Here is a 12,775-nt window from a genome sequence, read left to right on the forward strand (position 1 = left end):
AGAGGTCTCTGAGACTGTCCTCAGTTCTTTTCATTCTTTTTTCTTTAATGTGCTCTGCAGTAGTTATTTCCACTCTTTTATCTTCCAGGTCACTTATCCGTTCTTCTGCCTCAGTTATTCTGCTATTGATCCCATCTAGAGTATTTTTCATTTCATTTATTGTTGTTCATCGTTGTTTGTTTCATCTTTAGTTCTTCTCTTCTAGGTCCTTGTTAAATGTTTCTTGCATTTTGTCTATTCTATTTCCAAGATTTTGGATCATCTTTACTATCATTATTCTGAATTCTTTTTCAGGTAGACTGCCTATTTCCTCTTCATTTGTTAGGTCTGGTGGGTTTTTATCTTGCTCCTTCATCTGCAGTGCGTTTCTCTGTCTTCTCATTTTGCTTATCTTACTGTGTTTGTGGTCTCCTTTTTGCAGACTGCAGGTTTGTAGTTCCTGTTGTGTTTGGTGTCTGTCCCCAGTGGGTTGTGTAGGCTTCCTGGTGGAGGGGACTAGTGCCTGTGTTCTGGTGGGCAGGTCCATGGTCTGGTGGTGTGTTTTGGGGTGTCTGTGTACTTATTATGATTTTAGGCAGCCTGTCTGCTAATGGGTGGGGTTGTGTTCCTGTTTTGCTAGTTGTTTGGCACAGGGTGTCCAGCACTGTAGCTTGCTGGTCATTGAGTGAAGCTGGGTGTTGGCGTTGAGATGGAGATCTCTGGGAGATTTTTGTAGTTTGATATCATGTGGAGCTGGGAGGTCTTTTGTTGACCAGTGTCCTGAAGTTGGCTCTCCCACCTCAGAGGCACAGCACTGACTACTGGCTGCAGCACCAAGAGCCTTTCATCCACATGGCTCAGAATAAAAGGGAGAAAAAGTAGGAAGAAAAAATTAGTTGAAGTGGAAAGAAAGGAGGGAGGGACAGAGGGAGGAAGGAAGGAGGGAAGGAAGGAAAAAAGAAAGAAGATAAAGTAAAAAGTTATTAAAATAAAAGAATAATTATTAAGAAAAAAGAAAAGAAACAGACGTATAGAACCCTAGGACAAATGGTGGAAGCAAAGCTATACAGACAAAATCTCACACAGAAGCCTACACATACACACTCACAAAAAGAGGAAAAGGGGAAAAAATCATAAATCTTGCTTTCAAAGTCCACTTCCTCAATTTGGGATGATTCGTTTTCTATTCATGTGTTCCACAGATGCAGGGTACATCAAGTTGATTGTGGAGCTTTAATCTACTGCTTCTGAGGCTGCTGGGAGAGATTTCCCTTTCTCTTCTTTGTTCTCACAGCTCCCAGGGGCTCAGCTTTGGATTTGGCCACACCTCTGTGTGTAGGTTGCCGGAGGGCGTCTGTTTTTCATTCAGACAGGACAGGGTTAAAGAAGCTGCTGATTCAGGGCCTCTGGCTCACTCAGGCCGGGGGGAGCGAGCCTGTGGCAGCAGAGGCCGGCATGCCGTTTCACCAGCCTGAGGTGTGCTGTGTGTTCTCCCAGGGAAGTTGTCCCTGGATCCCGGGACCCTGGCAGTGGCAGGCTGCACAGGCTCCCTGGAAGGGAGTTGTGGATAGTGACCTGTGCTCACACACAGGCTTCTTGATGGTGGCGGCAGCAGCCTTAGCGTCTCCTGCTGGTCTCTGGGGTCCGCGCTTTTAGCCGCGGCTCGCGCCCGTCTCTGGAGCTCCTTTAAGCAGTGCTCTTAATCCCCTCTCCTCGCGCACCAGGAAACAAAGAAGGAACAAAAAGTCTCTTGCCTCTTCGGCAGCTCCACACCTTTTCCCGGACTCCCTCCCGGCTAGCCATGGTGCACTAACCCCTTTAGGCTGTGTTCACGCTGCCAACCCCAGTCCTCTCCCTGCGATCCGACCGAAGCCCACCCCGGCGGGTGACCAGACAAGCCTCTCGGGCTGGTGAGTGCCAGTCGGCCCTGATCCTCTGTGCGGGAATCTCTCTGCTTGCCCTCTGCACCCCTGTTGCTACGCTCTCCTCTGTGGCTCCAATTCTTCCCCCCTCCGCCACCCGCAGTCTCCGCCCGCGAAGGGGCTTCCTAGTGTGTGGAAACCTTTCCTCCTTCACAGCTCCCTCCCACTGGTGCAGGTCCTGTCCCTATTCTTTTGTCTCTGTTTTTTCTTTTGCCCTACCCAGGTACGTGGGGAGTTTCTTGCCTTTTGGGAGGTCTGAGGTCTTCTGCCAGCGTTCAGTAGGAGTTGTTCCACGTGTAGATGTATTTCTGTTGTATCTGTGGGGAGGAAGGTGATCTCCGCATCTTACTCTTCTGCCATCTTCCTCCACAATCTGGATTATCTTTACAGTCATTACTCTGAATTCTTTTTCAGGCAGATTGCCTATGTCCACTTCACTTAGTTATTCTTCTCAGTATTTTCTTGTTCCTTCGTCTGGACCATATTTTTTTGCCATCTCATTTTGTTGCACTTTCTGTGTGTGTTGTCTCCTTTCTGCAGGCTGCAGGAATGTAGTTCCTCTGGCTTCTAATGTCTGCCTCCTGGTGGGTGAGGTCAGTCCAGAGGCTTGTGCAGGCTTCCTGATGGGAGGGACTGGTGGGTGGAGCTGGGTCTTGTCCCTCTGGTGGGCAGGGTCATGTCAAGAGGTGTGTTTGTTTACAGGTGGCTGTGAGCCCCGTTCAACTTTAGGCATCCTATCTGTTGATGGGTGGGGCTGCATTCCAAGCCAGCTGGTTGTTTGGCCTGAGGTGTCCCAGCACTGGAACCTGAAGGCTGTTGGGTAGGCCTGTGTCTTGGTACCAAAATGGTGACCTCCTGGAGAGCGCATGCCAATCAGTATTCCCTGGAGCCACCAGCACCAGTGTCTTTAACCCCACGGCTGTGAGCCACAGTCAACCCCTGCCTCCACAGGAGACCTTTCAAAACCTACCAGTAAGTTTAGCCCAGGCTCCCATGGAATCACTTCTTTGCACTGGGTCCCAGTGCACATGAAACCTTGTGTGCACCCTCCAGAGTGGAGTCTCTGTTTCCCCCAGTCCGGTGGAGCTTCTACACTCAAGCCCTGCTGGCCTTCAAAGCCAAATGCTCTGGGGGCTCCTCCTCCTGATGCCAGACCCTCAGGCTGGGGAGCCTGATGTGGGGCTTAGAACTTCGACTTCTGTGGGAGAACATCTGTGATATCATTATTTTCCAGTTTGTGCGTCACCCACCCATGGTGTATGCGATTTGATTCTATCACAAAAGTGCCCCTACTACCATCTCATTGTGGCTTGTCTTTGGATGTAAAACGTCTTTTTTGTCATTGGTTGTTCAGCAGTTAGTTGTGATTTTGGCGTTTTCATGAGAGGGGATGAGCTCAAGTCCTTCTACTCTGCTATTTTGTCTGGAATTGAGGGCCTGCTTTTACTGTGGATGCTTATTGCCTCTTTTCTTAGCATATGCTGGTGATTGCCCCCTTGATATGAGGGTGTGCAGGTGCGGCGGCCTGTATGCTCTCCCCAGATGGCGGGGGAAATGATTGACGCCTGCTCCTGGGTCTCTTAGCAGGCCTGCTCCTGGGTCTCTTAGCAGCACTGATGGTGATTGGTGTCTTCTTGTGGCCCATGCACTCACCCCAGATGGTGTGGGTAGTGATTGGTGCTTGCTCGCAGTTCTCATAGTGGTGGCAGTGGCCCCCTCACTCTTGGGGCAGCACTTGGCACCTGCTCACAGATCTCTTAGTGGTGGCAATGGCCACAGCAGCCTGCACTTTTCTGGGACAGTGGGAGCAGTGCTTGGTGCCTGCCCATGCATCTCGTAGGGGCAGTCTGCATACTCCTGAGACAGCAAGGACAGCGATTGGTGCCTGTGCATGGGACTCAGCAGTTGTGGCAACCCATGCCCACCGGGTGGTGGTGGCAGCTCGTGCCCACCCCCAAAGCTTGTGTAGGGGGTGTTATCTGAGAGTGCACACAGAGAAGGAAGGAAGCTCCTATGGTGGTCCCGCCCTTCTCCTCATGTCCCCCTAACAATGGTACCTTGCCTCTATGGCAGGCCCAGCCTTCTGAGTACACCCTCAGTTGCCACACACCAACCTCTTCAGGCTCTCTCTGTGCAGCCAACCCCAGTCCTCTCCCTGGGTCTGACCTCTGAAGCCTGAGCTTCAGCACCAGGTCTTTGCCCGCACTGGAGGATGAGCATCTGAGGCTGGGGAGCACAGAGTATAGGTACCGTCTGTGCAGGTCACTCTCTGTTTTGCCTACCACAAACTGATTGCTGCACTCTCCTCTGAAGCTCCGAAGCTGATCGGGCTCTATCCAGGCTGATCTCTGCGCCACAGTGAGGGGACTTCACAGGGTTTGGTAACATTTCCTCCTTCACAGCTCCCTTTTTGTGGCACATTTTGTGGCACAGGTCCTATCCTGATTCCTTTTTCTTTTGCATTTGTCCTGCCCAATTACTTGGAGGTTTTTCTTGCGTTTTTGGAAGTCTGAGGTCATCTGCCAGCAAGCAGTAGATGGTCTGCAAATCATTCCACTTGTAGATGTATTTTTGATGTATTTGTGGGAGGCAGTGAGCTCCACGTCCTACTCCTCCCCCATCTTGATGCCCTCTCAAAAAGAGTCAGTCAGGGCTTCCCTGGTGGCGCAGTGGTTGGGAGTCTGCCTGCCGATGCAGGGGACACGAGTTCGTGCCCTGGTCCGGGAGGATCCCATGTGCCGCGGAGCAGCTGGGCCCGTGAGCCATGGCCCTTGATCCTGCACGTCCAGAGCCTGTGCTCTGCAACGGGAGAGGCCACAGTAGTGAGAGGCCTGCGTACCGCAAAAAAAAAAAAAAAAAGTCAAGAGTCTTAATACACTAATGAGCAACTATGAATCTCCAAGAGGATAATACAGTACACATCTTGTCTCAATTTTATGTGACCAATTAACAATCTTGTTTTCATTTTTATGGTTTGTTTGTTTATTTGCTTGCTTGTTTTTCATTGAACATTTCTCAAGACTACCCTTTGGAAAACACTAATTTCATATATTACCTTTTAAACAAGAAAGTTACCTGGCTCCTTGCAATGCCTGATTGACAGTTTAATCTGGGAACTATGGCATTTGTAAAGACTGCATGATTGCCTAATTCTGTTTATCCAGAGTATATATGAACATCTGGGGGTATCTCAGGGTGTTGATAAAGTGCTAGCTGCCAAACAGAATTTATGCAGAAACTTAAAAGTCCCAATTTGGATTTCCAAATGTCAAATACTAAGGAAACAGTGATAACTGAGCCTCAAACCCCATTGGTGAATAAAGGGGACTATTGAAATTTTTAGCTGACATACAGGCCAGGTCATTCTGAGGACTAACATATTACAGAAGGTTTTATCTCCATATGGATACCACAGTAGTACCCTTTCCTAAACTAATGTAACCTCAATTTCCTCATCTATAAAATGGGGATAATAATAGTTATTAGGATCACTTAGAAATTCAAAGATAGTCTAGGAAATTTCAAATACTTGGCACATAGCATAGGTACCACCTATTACCTCAGCATTTAAGCCCCCCCTCTTTTTTTTTACATCTTTATTGGAGTATAATTGCTTTAAAATGGTGTTAGTTTCTGCTTTATAACAAAGTGAATCAGTTAGTTATACATATACATATGTTCCCATATCTCTTCCCCCCTTTCAGTGTAGTTAATGGTGAGTTTTGTACCAAAATTTTTTCTAGGCAATGTAAGTGTTAGAACTTCTTAGCAACTAATAAGGTTTAGAATTTAATTAAGGATTAGTAAGTGTTCATTTAATTGAAGGGAAAGATACAAATGGAAAGAAAATTATTGTTTAATGCCAACAGTGTACCAGAACCTCTACATAATCACATTTCTGTTTGTTTGTTAGCACTATTATCCCTATTTAATAAATGATAAACTAAAGGTTCAGAAAATTAATTGGCTTGCTAGTACTTGTTACTCAGTTAGTAGGAAGTAAATCCAAGATATAAATCTATCTGACTCCAAATCTAAACATTCCTTCCAATATTCCAGGATGCTATTTAACAAATTTGGGGACTCTCTTCCTATACCCAGATTATACTTTTTTGTCTAGGGTGTTATGCTGTTATTAAAAATGCAAAACTCTAATAGCATGTTGCCCATATTGCTGTGGAATTTTTGGATATTCTTCATAAACGTTCAATATATTTCTAAATAAGTTAATGCCCTGGGAAGTAAGATTTCTAAAACGAGGATAGGATAACAAAAATACGTGCGATCGTGTGGATCTACTAAATGAATGCTACTTTAAGATGTAGAATATGAGTACCACAGTAAAGGGAAAAGTATGAAAAGACACACCCTATATTTGCATTCTTTTAGGTAAAAGAAGTATATTTGAAAACTTTCAGTTGGGAAGAAGGATTAAGATGGAGTAAAGGACATGGGGCTCACCTCTCCCAACAAACACATCAAAGTACATCTACATGTGGAACAGTTCTCACTGAAAACTAACTGGCAACTGGCAGAAGGACTCCTGTACAACCAAGGCAGTAAGAAAGACACACACATAATCACGTAGGAAGGTAAGAAAAGTGATCGTGTCAGGACCTATGCCCCTGGGAGGGAACTCAGCTCCCCTGGGAAGGAAGTGACTTGGTGAGAGGCACAGATTTCATGCCCCAGATTTGATGGGGAGACTAGCCCCCCCCCCCCGCCGGTACTAACAGGAGGGTCCTGGGAAGCCTGGACTCTGCTCGGGAGGAGGGCACAGATGCTGACTTGCATGTAAGGAAGGGAGGAGAGAGGCCTGCTCTAGCAGCTGCCAGGTTTTCCATGACCTCCTCAGTGTGTGCCCCAGCCTGAGCTGAGTGACCACCCCAGCCCTGCTCATGCCTTGTCACAGTGCAGCACTGGATCTGGTGTGACCATGACCTGAGAGAAGACTCATCCTAGGGAGAAGAGGTAACTTGGTCACAGGGTTGAGCCTGAGTGGGATGACAGTGGTCACAGGGTTGAGCCTGAGTGGGATGACAGTGGCCATTATCGGCCCTTACTCAAGCAGTGCATTAGAAGCATCCCAGATCTCTGACAGTGGACACTTCACCACAGCTCACCTCCCAGTACATGCCAAGAGTCCACACAGGCCTTATCAATTCTGCAGTATGGCTACACAGTAGGGTGGCAAATGCTGGAGGCAGTGACCAGCTGTGAGGGACGAAGGGGACTTGCACCCATGGCTGCTTCTGAGCAGAGCAAGGAAAAAAAATACTGGTGTCTGCATAGGCAGCACATCAGATACAACTTGGACCTCTGTCGCTGATGTAAGCCAAGAGCCCACACAGGCCCCACTTGTTCAAGACTCCATGCACCTGGGGCAAGCCTCCTGGTTTAGGAAAAGGAGAAAACACACACTCAAAGGCTCTAGTTCTAGCACCCCTCATCTCTACCCTACCTCCTACCAAGGTAATAGCTGCCAGCACACCACGAGGAAAGACATGACTTGTATTCCCATCAAATCCAGCTCTCCTACCAAAGGCATTGAACACACACAGTCTGTATAGGGACACTCCTACATAAGAATACCTCTTCAAGACCACAATAGGTAATGGTTCATCTAAACTCACAGAGGCAGAGAAAGTTAAGCAAAATGAAAAGACAGAGGAAATACTCTCAGCTGAAGGAGCAAGAGAAGACCAAATAATGAGAAGAAAAAATAATGAAACAAATAAATGATTCAGATAAAGAATTCAAAGCATTGGTAATAAGAATGTTAAGTGAATTAGGGAAAAGAATAAATGAACACAGAACTTTTACAAGGAACAGAAAAGAATCAGAAATAAAGAATTCAGTAGCTGAAATTTTAAAAAAAACACATACTGGAAGGAATGAATAGCAGACTAAGTCATACAGAAGAATGCAAAAGTGGTGTGGAAGATAGATTCTAATAATCGAAATCACACAATTAGAACAGCAAAAAGGAAAGCAAATTTAAAAATGAAAGTAGTATAAGAGATCTCTCTCTGGAATAACATTAAGCATACAAACATTTGCATTATAGGGGACCTAGAAGGAGAAGAGAGAGAAAGGGGGATTGAAAATGTATTTGAATAAATTATGGCTGAAATTTTCATATACAAGGGAATCCCCATAAGGCTATCAGCTGATCTCTCTGCAGTAACTTTGCTGGCCAGAATGGAGCAGCATGACATAGTCAAAGTCCTGAAAGGGAAAAGCCTGCAACCTAGGATAGTCTAGCATCACAATTACCATTTAGAGTAGAAGGAGAGGTAAAGAACTTCTCAGACAAGCAAAAACTAAAAGAATTCATCAATACTAAACTGACTCTTACAGAAATGTTAAATGCTCTTCTCTAAGTGAAAAAGACACAAGAAGCTATAGGAAAGGGGAACTCCCACTAGGAAAGGCCAATATAAAGTTCTGGTCATCAACCACATAAATAAACCAGTACAAAGACAAAATAATTGAAAAAGCAACTACAGTAAACATTTAAGGGATAAGAATGAAGATGTATAATATGACATCAAAAACACAAAATGTGGGGAACTGAAAAATACAGATCTTTTAGAATGTGTTTGAATTGAACTGACTACCAGTTTAAAAAAAAGCAGATACCATTATAGGGCCAAATACATGAACCTCATGGTAACCACATATCAAAACCCTACAAGAGATACACAAAAACTAAAAAGAAAGGAACACAAGCATACTACAAAGAAAATTATCAAACCACAATAGTAGAAACAAAAAGAAGAAATGAACTACAAAACCAACTGGAAAACAAGTAATAAAATGGCAATAAGTACATCCCCATCAATAATTACTTTAAAGGTCAATGGACTAAATGCTCCAATCAAAAGATATAGGGTGGCTAATTGGATTAAAAAAACAAGACCCTTCAATATGCTGCCTACAAGAGACTCACTTCAGAGCTAAAGATACACACAGGCTGAAAGGCATTGGAATAAGATATTTCATTCAAAGGAAAATGACAAGAAAGCAGGGTAGCGATACTCAGCTCAGGCAAAACAAAGTTTAAAACAAAGGCCATAAAGAAAGACAAAGAAGGGCATTATACAATGATAAAGGGATGATATGATAAAGGGATCAATATAAGAAAAGGATATTATACTCATTAACATATATGCACTTAAATAAGTACCTAAATAGGAGCACCTAAATAAATGAAGCAAATACTAACAGACATAAATGGAACAATTTTCACTATTTGCAGATGACATGGTACTTTATATAGAAAAACCTAAAGTTTAGACCGAAAAACTATTAGTACTACTAATAAATTCAGCAAAGTTGCAGGATACAAGATCAGTACACAGAAATCTGTTGCTTTTCTATACACTAATAATGAAGTATCACAAAGAGAACATTAAAAAATCCCATTTAAAAATCACATCAAAAAAATGAAATACCTAGGTATAAACTTAACCAAGGAGATGAAAGACCTGTATTGTGAAAACTTTAAAACATTGATGAAGGATATTGAAGATGATGGAAAGAAGTAAAAAGCTATCCTGTGGTCTTGGATTGGAAGAATTAATATTTTTAAAAAGGCCATACAACCCAAAGCAATATACAGATTTAATGCAATCTGTATCAAAAATACCCATGACATTTTTCACAGAACTAGAACAAATAATCTGAAAATTCATGTGTAACCACAAAAGATCCCAAATAGCCAAAATAATCTTGAGAAAAAAGAACAAAGTATCACCCTCCTAGACTACAAAGCTACAGTGATCAAAACAGCATAATACTGGTTGGAGATTTGGGGAGAGTGGCACACCTGGAAAGAGCATGGAAGCTTTATGTCCCAGCCCACATACTTTTCTCTATGCACCTCTTCCATCTGGCAGTTCCTGAGTTATATTCTTGGGCAATAAACCTGTAATCTACTTTGGGAGGTGGAGACAATATGATGGAGTAGAAGGACTTCAGCTCACCCCCTCTCACGAAAACACCAAAATCACAACTAAATGCTGAACAACCATTGACCAAAAAGACTGGAACCTACCAAAAAAGATATCCTGCATCCAAGGACAAAGAAGAAGCCCCAATGAGATGGTAGGAGGGGCACATTCATGATACAATCAAATCCCATACCCACTAGGTGGGTGACCCACAAACTGTAAAATAACTATCACAGAGGTTCTCCCACAGGTGTGAAAGTTCTGAGCCCCATATCAGGCTCCCCAGTCTGCGGGTTTGGCATCAGGAGGAGCCATCAGAGCATTTGGCTTTGAAGGCCAGCAGTGTGCGATCACACGAACACCACAGGACTAGGGCAAACAGAAAATCCAATCATGGAGGGCTCACATAAGGTCTCATGTGCACTGGAACAAAAAGCAGTGACTTCATAGGACCCTGGGCCAGACATACCTGATGGTCTTGGAGGGCCTTCTGAGGAGGTAGGGGTGTCTGTGGCTCACTGTGGGGACAAGGACACTGGTGGCAGAGTTACTGGGGAGTACTCATTGGCATGAGCTCTCCTGGAGTGGCCATTTTGACACTAAGTCTTGGCCCCACCAAACAGCCTGTAAGCTCCAGTGCTGGGAGCCTCAGGCCAGACAACCAACAGGGTGGGAACATAGCCCCACCCATCAGCAGACAGGCTGCCTATAGTCTTCCGGAGCCCACAGCCACCTCTAAACAAACCCCTTGACAGAGCCCTGCCAACCAGAGGGAAAAGACTCAGAACCACCCACCAGAGGACAGGCACCAGTCCCTCCCACCAGGAAGCCTGCAAAAGCCTCTTCGATCAGCCTCACCCACCAGGAGGCAGACACTGAAGCAAGAGGAACTACAGTCCTGCAACCTGTGAAATGGAGACTGGAAACACAGAAAGTTATACAAAACGAGACGGCAGAGAAGTGTTCCAGACGAAGGAACAAGATAAAACCCGAGAAGAACTACTAAGTGAAGTGGATATAGGCAATCTACCCATCTACAGATGGGCAAAAAGCACATGAAAAGATGCTCAACATCACTAATTATTAGAGAAATGCAAATCAAAACTACAATGAGGTATCTCCTCACACCAGTCAAAATGGCCATCATCAAAAATTCTATGAACAACAAATGCTGGAGAGGGTGCGGAGAAAAGGGAACCCTCCTGCACTGTTGGTGGGAATGTAAATTGATACAACCACTATGGAGAACAGTATGGAGGTTCCTTAAAAAACTAAAAATAGAACTACCATATGATCCAACAATCTCACTCCTGGGCATATATCTGGACAAAACCATAATTTGACAAGATACATGCACCCCAATGTTCACTGCAGTACTATTTACAATAGCCAAGACTTGGAAGCAACGTAAATGTCCATGGACAGAGGAATGGATAAAGAAAACGTGGTACATATATACAATGGAATATAAAAAAGAATGAAATAATGCCATTTGAAGCAACATGGATCAACCTAGAGCTTATCATACTAAGTGAAGTAAGACAGAGAAAGACAAATATTGCATATCACTTACATGTGCAATCTTTTTAAAAAAATGATACAAAAGAACTTATTTACAAAACAGAAACAGACTCACAGCCTTCAAAAACAAACTTATGGTTATGGGGAAACGTGGTGGGGGGGTAGGGATAACTTAGGAGTTTGGGATGAACATATACTCAATACTATATATACAATAGATAATAAACAAGGACCGACTGTGTAACACAGAGAACTCTACTCAATATTCTGTAATAACCTATATGCGAAAATAATCTGAAAAAGAATGGATATATGTATAACTAAATTGCTTTGCTGTATACCTGAAACTAACACAACATTGTAAATCAACTATACTCCAATATAAAATAAATAATAAAATGCAGCTGTTTCTTTTAAAAAACAAAAGCATGTTACTTGCACAAAATCAGACACAGAGATCAGTGGAACAGATTAGAGAGTTCATAAATAAACCCACACACTTATGATCACAATCTACAGAAAAGGAGGGAAAAATATACAATGGAGAAGACAGTATCTTCAATAAGTAATGCTGGGAAAGCTGGAGAGCTACATGTAAAACAATGAAATTAAAACATTCCCTCACACCATATATGAAAATAAACAAAATGTTTTAAAGACCTAAATTTAAGACCTGACATCATAAAACTCCTAGAAGAGAACATAGGCAAACTTTCTTTAACATAAATCATAGCAATATTTTCTTACATCAGTCTCCCAAGGAAATAGAAATAAAATCAAAAATAAACAAATGGGACCTAATTAAACTTAAAAGCTTTTGCACAGCAAAATAAACCATTAATAAAATGAAAAGACAACCTACAGAATGGGAGAAAATATTTGCAAATGATGCGAATGACACGGGGTTAATACCCAAGCTATATAAGTAGCTCATACGCTCAATATCATAAAAACAAATAACTCAATCAAAAAATGGGCAGAAGACCTGAATAGACATTTTTCCAAAGTACATGAAAAGATGCTCAGCATCTCTAATTATCAGAAAAATGAATATCAAAACAATTAGATATTACACACAGGTTAGAATGGCTATCATCAAAAAGTCTACAAATAATAAATGCTGGAGATGGTGTGTAGAAAAGGAAACCCTCCTACACTGTTAGTGGGAATGTCAGTTGGTCCAGCCACTATGGAAAATAATATGGAGATTCCTTAAAAAACTAGAGTTACCATATGATCCAGCAATCCAATTCCTGGGGATATATTTGGAAAAGACAAAAACTTTAATTTGAAAAGATACATGCACCCCATAGTTCATAGCAGCACTATTTACAATAGCCAAGACATGGAAGCAACCCAAGTGCCCATCAACAGATGATTGGCTTAAGAAGATGTGGT

The sequence above is a fragment of the Monodon monoceros genome, unplaced genomic scaffold, assembly GCF_005190385.1.
Source record: "Monodon monoceros isolate NGI ecotype Baffin Bay Population unplaced genomic scaffold, NGI_Narwhal_1 Super_Scaffold_22, whole genome shotgun sequence".
NCBI lineage: Eukaryota > Metazoa > Chordata > Mammalia > Artiodactyla > Monodontidae > Monodon > Monodon monoceros.